Source organism: Bidens hawaiensis, unplaced genomic scaffold (assembly GCF_021521415.1).
Source record: "Bidens hawaiensis isolate Kalapana, Puna unplaced genomic scaffold, B.hawaiensis_p1.1 tig00005272_1, whole genome shotgun sequence".
NCBI classification, from domain to species: domain Eukaryota; kingdom Viridiplantae; phylum Streptophyta; class Magnoliopsida; order Asterales; family Asteraceae; genus Bidens; species Bidens hawaiensis.
Window position 1 is genome coordinate 55,600 of NW_027491336.1, and position 6,377 is coordinate 61,976.

Genomic DNA, 6,377 nt, shown 5'->3' on the forward strand with positions numbered 1-6,377 from the left:
TTTCAATTTTCCATCAAAACAACTTATGATAACCTTTTATTAATCAAATGTGACATGTAACATTTATATCATACTCTTTCTAGGCATACATATATAACACACGTATATATTTCATATAACATGTAGAAAGTAATATATGTAACATGTAATAATATAAACTTTAGAGTAAGTATTTATATCACATAACATATCTATATCTATATTACATTATAATATGTATAAACAACCTCTCATCTTCCATTTTTCTCTCACATGAGACACAGTAAAATTTATTCTCATTACTTCTCCGACAACTTTCCGGCATAAATGACTACCTCCGGCGCATTCAAGCCATCATCCGTTATTGACATCAACAATCACGTTAATTGCTCTATCAATTTCACCCTTTCAATTGACGACCTCCCATCTCCTATGTTCTATTAAATCACAGCCATCGTGTTTACACGTTCCACTTTTAGGTTTCAACTGCTGATATTCACCCCTGCTAACCCTTCGCATCACAAAAACGATGTGCGTATATATCCTTTATTATTTTGATGCATGTAATATACGATTAAGTTTCAATTTGACCTAATTTTATTATTACAGATGTAGAAGATGATAAGAATCGACCACCTCCTCTCTTATCTTCGATTTATTGGTGATTTTTTTGCTCACAGATTTTATATTATTCTGGGTTTTTATGTCCGATTGCAGAATAACATTTTTTGAGGATTTCCCTGTAGCACCTTTTCTTTTTCTTTTATATGCACCCAGTTTCTTCCAGTTTTTTAATCAATAGTTATGAACTTGCGTATTTTCGCGAAGGATTCTGATTTGTTACAATCAGCAGGTTTCATGGGTTTCGGTTTCTAAAGGTATAAATATTTAATTTTGCATCATTTACTATGATATCTGACCAAAATTTGGGTTTTAGTTTGAAGTCTTTAATTTACGAGTTTGAAGTTTAAGTTTGGGTATTTGCTCGTTTTTCTCGAGTTAATCATATATGATAAAAAAAACCCTATATTGTGATTGTAAAGTTGGAGGTTAGAGGTTAGCTGGTTTAATTTGAGGGTTAGAAAAAAACAACAAACAACTTGCAGTTTCAAAAGTGCAGTTTTGGCTTGCTCATCATATATATGCTTGTTATTCCTGAAAAACTAAAACTATTTTTCTTTCATAAGTTTTAAAATTTAATATACGTATGTATATGGTTGTTTCTAATATTTGTTATAACGGGTCAAAGGATTTGGTGCAAAGGTAAGTCTGGATTGAGGGGTAGTCCGGATATTTTAGATTTTAATAAATGTTATATCTAGGAACTTATATTAATATACGTTTAGCAGTCGCAAAAACATGTTTGTCGGCTTTTTGTTTATAAATGGGTGTCAACGTGTCTATACGTGTCGTTCATCACAAAATCACGTAAGAACGTTTATAGAGTTAACACATAAAGTAAGTTTTTAAACATATTCAAACTGGTCTTATACTGTATTCGAAGAGTTATAATCTGTCCAAATAAAATTGTATAGAAATACAAGTTCTGACCCATTTTAGTGTCAATACGCATTTTTAGAACGCTTTAAACGCACGTATAACTCTTTAATTAACCCAAAACCTTTAATAAAATTTTTTTTCATCATTTAAAACATTATTTTACATAAAAATATTATGTGAAAACCATCCAGGCCCGTTTGAGTAGCCCCCCGTTTACACACTTTTAAACGCGTTAAACGTGTAATAAACATAGGCTGATGCGGCTATTAACTTATCCAAAACCTTCTATAACAATTTTGCCTTTTGAAATATTATTTTAACATAATAACAATCTGTGAAAACTGCCCAGGCCCGTTTGGTTAGCGAAATCCCGTTTTCGCACTTTTAAACGCATTAAACGTGTAATTAAGCGTAACCTTATGCATATATCGAGTTGACCACATTATTTGATCAAAGTAAACTGATTTAGATAATAATTGCACTACATTTGAATTTATGTACATGTTCTAATTATAATAACTGCACAGTGTAAGGCCCCGTTACCGGTAGCCCTACTTTAGCATCGGATTTACTCATAAACACAGTTCTACAAAACAGAGTTAATCAAAATTTTCGCGGAATATAAAATTTTAACCGTTTATTACAAAACATTAAATCTTTTCTTTGATACCATAACACAAAACATTATATTTAAAACATCTTTTCTTCTTTCTTCAAATGCCCGTCATTCAATCCATGCCATGTGTCATCCTCATGTAACTCTACAATCAGATCACCTGCGTGCATACTAAAAGTCAGCTACGCTGAGTGAGTTCTAGTTAATCAAGCAACTTATCATACAACCACTACATGCATCATATACGTATCTGTAGGCACATAGCTCACTATCTGACCTGCTCACCTTACCACTTAACCTCTTATTTACCCCTACCACTTAGCCACTTTAATAACGAATGACGTTATGCCACTTTGCCACTTTAATAACGTATAACGTTATGCCACTTTGCCACTTTAATAATGAAGTCACGTATAGGCTTACCCTACCAAGTACTATCGTCATGCCACTTACACTCTTACTAGACTCTTGCCACTTCTAACACACTCTACCTCTACTTGTCTACAACACACTTCATATCATTACATAATAAGCAAGTCACATCATAGAACTCGTACACACTAACAACCACTTGGCAATCACTATCCTTAGCGATACGTGCAATATCCGAAGATCGTTCACGCATCGACAAGCATTATATAATAGCTACCTCGTATAACATCTATAGCATACACTTACCACTTAAGGTAAGTGTATTCACACTTCACATCGAGTATGCACACAGAACCGAAAAGATAACAAGGAAATGGGGCTAGAAACTCACCTGAACTCGGTTACTTCTTCCGTTAAAGGTTACTCCTTTCTTTGGCTGTGCACGGCTAGCTGTATAACAATTATGCGTATTGATTACTATCACTTTTCATATCTCGTTTCTAGTTAAATTATTACCCTCAACGAACGGGGGTTCGGGGATAGCGCCCCTGAGAGTGGGGTTCTAGGGGAGGCAGCCCCTAGAAGGGTCAAGGGGCAGAGCCCCTGGCTGGGGTCGAGCTGCCAGGTCAGCTTGGAAAAATTTTATTTCTATTAACTGTCTTAACACATTTTCTATTAGAATTTTAAATCATTTTCTAATTCGTTAACTCATTTGCTACAACGAATTAAGCCTAATTCGTTATCAGATCAAGGTCTAATTCGTTATCTGCTTCGCTGCCTAATTCGCTAGCTTAATTCGCTATCTGGTTCTAATTCGTCATCCTCCTTAACGAATTGGAGCTTCTTCGTTAATTAGCTTCTTCGTTACCTATCCTTAACGAATGACTTAACGAACTGCTTCTAGTTCGTTACTTCCTCTTAACGAAATGGATTAACGAATTACCTTCTAGTTCGTCAAGTCACCGCTAACGAACTAGGGTTAGATCAGAATGTCAGAGAACATTCTCTGACATCCTTACCTCGTACAACCAACTCTGGCGCCGGGTTTTCGGCGCCGCCTTCGCCGGAAAACCGGGATATCGCCGGAAAAAACGATATCTCAGCCGTTTCACCACCATTTTCATCGTTTTTCGTCCCGTTCGATCCAGATCTGAGCTAGGGTGACCCCTAAGCTCATCTTAGGTTCGGTTAATACCCGATTCCACCCGGATCTCGCGACTTTAACGGTTTAAAGGTGTCAGCTCGTTATTTCGTGACTAGATCTAGAGAGTTTGAGTTCATACAACATCATACTAATCTTACCTCGGGTCGAAAACCGATTCTCCTTCTTCTTCTTCTTCTTCTTGGTTTCGGCTTAGAGAGAGAAAGTAGGATAAGAGAGAGCTAAGTGTGTGTTTTGGTGGTGTATGGAATGTGAGAAATGGAGGATTAAATGGTGATTTAAGGTTTATATAATTATGGATCATGGGCTTAGGCCCATGGTCCTTCCCTCTTTCCTTCATAACCCAAGCCCATAACCCATATCCATTACCCAACACTAGACCGACTCATACCAACTCCTCCTCTATTTAATTATTTCCCGTTAACCCGAGTAAATTTTCTCACCAAAATAAATAGTATAATTAATATTAATTTAGAAATTTCGGGATGTTACACACAGCTTTTTTGTGCTGATGTACATGTTCTAATTATAATAATGATAAAAATAATAAGACCATTAAATCTTACTTGTACCACCTGCAAAAAAAACAAAGAATTTAGATTTTAGTACAAAGCGATCCGAACAAAAATTTGTCTAATCAAACCAAATTCAACCAGTTAAATTGATTTCTTCGGTTCAGTTATCCGATTCGATTCAACCGGTTTTATTCGATTAAGGTCGGTTCAGTTATCTGAATTAGCAAGATAACTAAAAATAGTTAGTTTTACTGAAAATAGTTAGTCTTATCTAATAAGATAACCAATTTTATTTTAGATATGGTTAGTTTTACTGAAAATAGTCCAGTTTCCGTGTTCTTTGTTATAATAGTTGGCAACTGATTAATGAGAGATTTTGTACGAGTAAAGATAAAACAGACCCAAAAGGGCAATTTAGGCCTGATTGGATTACAAGTTTTAATCAAAAAAATCTAAACTGAAATTAAAATAAATCTGAACCCGAACAGAATTCATATATGGGACACACTTTTTGATTTCAAGACATAATATGCAGCATAATCAGCTCTTTGTTTCTGTGTATTTATATGAGATTTAATTGTTGGTTGGTTGTCGCACTCTGATAGGCAAGCGAGGTATGGAGGTCTAACCACAACTCATGGTCTCATTGGCTTACTGAAGGAGAGGACATGATACTTTAGGTTGTCTCTAATGGGCCAAACAGTAAGGTATAAAAGAACTTTGATTGCTTATGGTTTAATGTCTTTTAGTTTAGAGATTGTAGGGAGAGGGCATCCAAAAAATTGCACTGGGTTAAAATAAAATAAAAAAAGAAAATTCAAACAACACGGATCCGGATTTAGGTAACCGAGTTTTTTTTCTCTTTTCTATTTGGTGGCGTTTGTAAGCGTAAACGATTACCGAAACCAACCCTAAAAACAACACAACTTGAACTCGATTGCCGAATCCCACTTGAACTCATTTGAAACAAGAGTTAACAACACCCAGGACTCATCCGTTCAGGCGGACTCGATTACCAAACCCAACTCAAAGCATTTTAGATTAGGTTTTTCTTGCTAACGCTTTGAGCATGTATATGTACTGAACTTCGTCGAAAGGTTTAAATAATAATAATACAACAATTAAAAGCTTGCAATGCAAATCTTTGTTAGAATTCATAATTTATAAGTAATATTTTTATTTTTGTGTAGTAAATGTCACATTATCTAATAAACCGAATGCATAAAATAATATGTAAATGTAAAACATTACTCATATTATCTTGTCGCAACCACAGATTGGAACAAAGTAACTTATAAAACTCATTGAAAAACTCGCCTTTAACAACTCACAATTATCCAACTCCCAGTCTTATGATTTCCAAAATTAAAGTCAAGAGCTATTAAGTGGAAGAGTAGGCAAATCATGTGTAGGGGTTTTTTTTTTGAGAATGTAGTGCTTATATTAGATTACGTTACATTTGTAGATAAAGATTTGGTACACACATTTTGGTGTATTGTTTGTAAAAGTGATTACTGTCTGTCTTTATGAATTTTAACTTGTACGCCTCTATAGTTGGATTTATGTAGTTAAATATTCTTGTCAAATTCTAACAATTTTGCATCCGGTTACCAGGCGATCTGACTTCTATGTTCTCAAATACAAACCATTTCTATTTGATGCATTGACTTTTATTAAACAAATTCAAAAAATATTAAATCTGATTGCAAGTTGATTTGGCTTTGCTTTGTCAAATTAAAACAAGAGTTGCACCCGAATGCAAATCTATTTGACTTATATTTAACTTAAGGCGTCTATTCTTTTTGTTATTAAAAAATTAAATACCTAATTGAGTTTAACTTAGTTTTATGATGTTATAAATTTATTATTTGTTTATCCTAAACTAGGCAGAAGACAAAACTGACTATGCAAAATGATGGTACTTTAATGAACTAGCCCCTTACCGATCGAATATCCATTGTTTCCCCGCCGCGAAACGCGTTTGTTTGTTGATTTATGGTGTTTCAGTTTTATTTAGGAATATAAATGCTATGTGGATGAAGGAATAGTTCTAGATATGCAAACTCATTTTTGTTTTTTAATCTCATAATTTTCCTTTTCTTAATATTATTATATATATTAAATAAGAACTTCTTAACAACTCACATTTACATTGTTCATTTCAAAAAGGTGCTTAAAGAGTTGTAAAGACTGCATATTGGTTTGTACTTATTTCATTGTTTTCTTTAGCTTA

General features: G+C 34.1%; 1 long non-coding RNA gene across 1 annotated transcript; it reads left to right on the forward strand.

The window, feature by feature from the left end:
* Positions 1 to 222: 222 nt before the first annotated feature.
* LOC143629535 (uncharacterized) lies at positions 223 to 6,173 on the forward strand. Its single transcript, XR_013152966.1, has 3 exons — positions 223 to 857; positions 4,750 to 4,851; positions 6,031 to 6,173. It is a non-coding gene; the product is annotated as an uncharacterized LOC143629535 (long non-coding RNA).
* Positions 6,174 to 6,377: the final 204 nt, after the last annotated feature.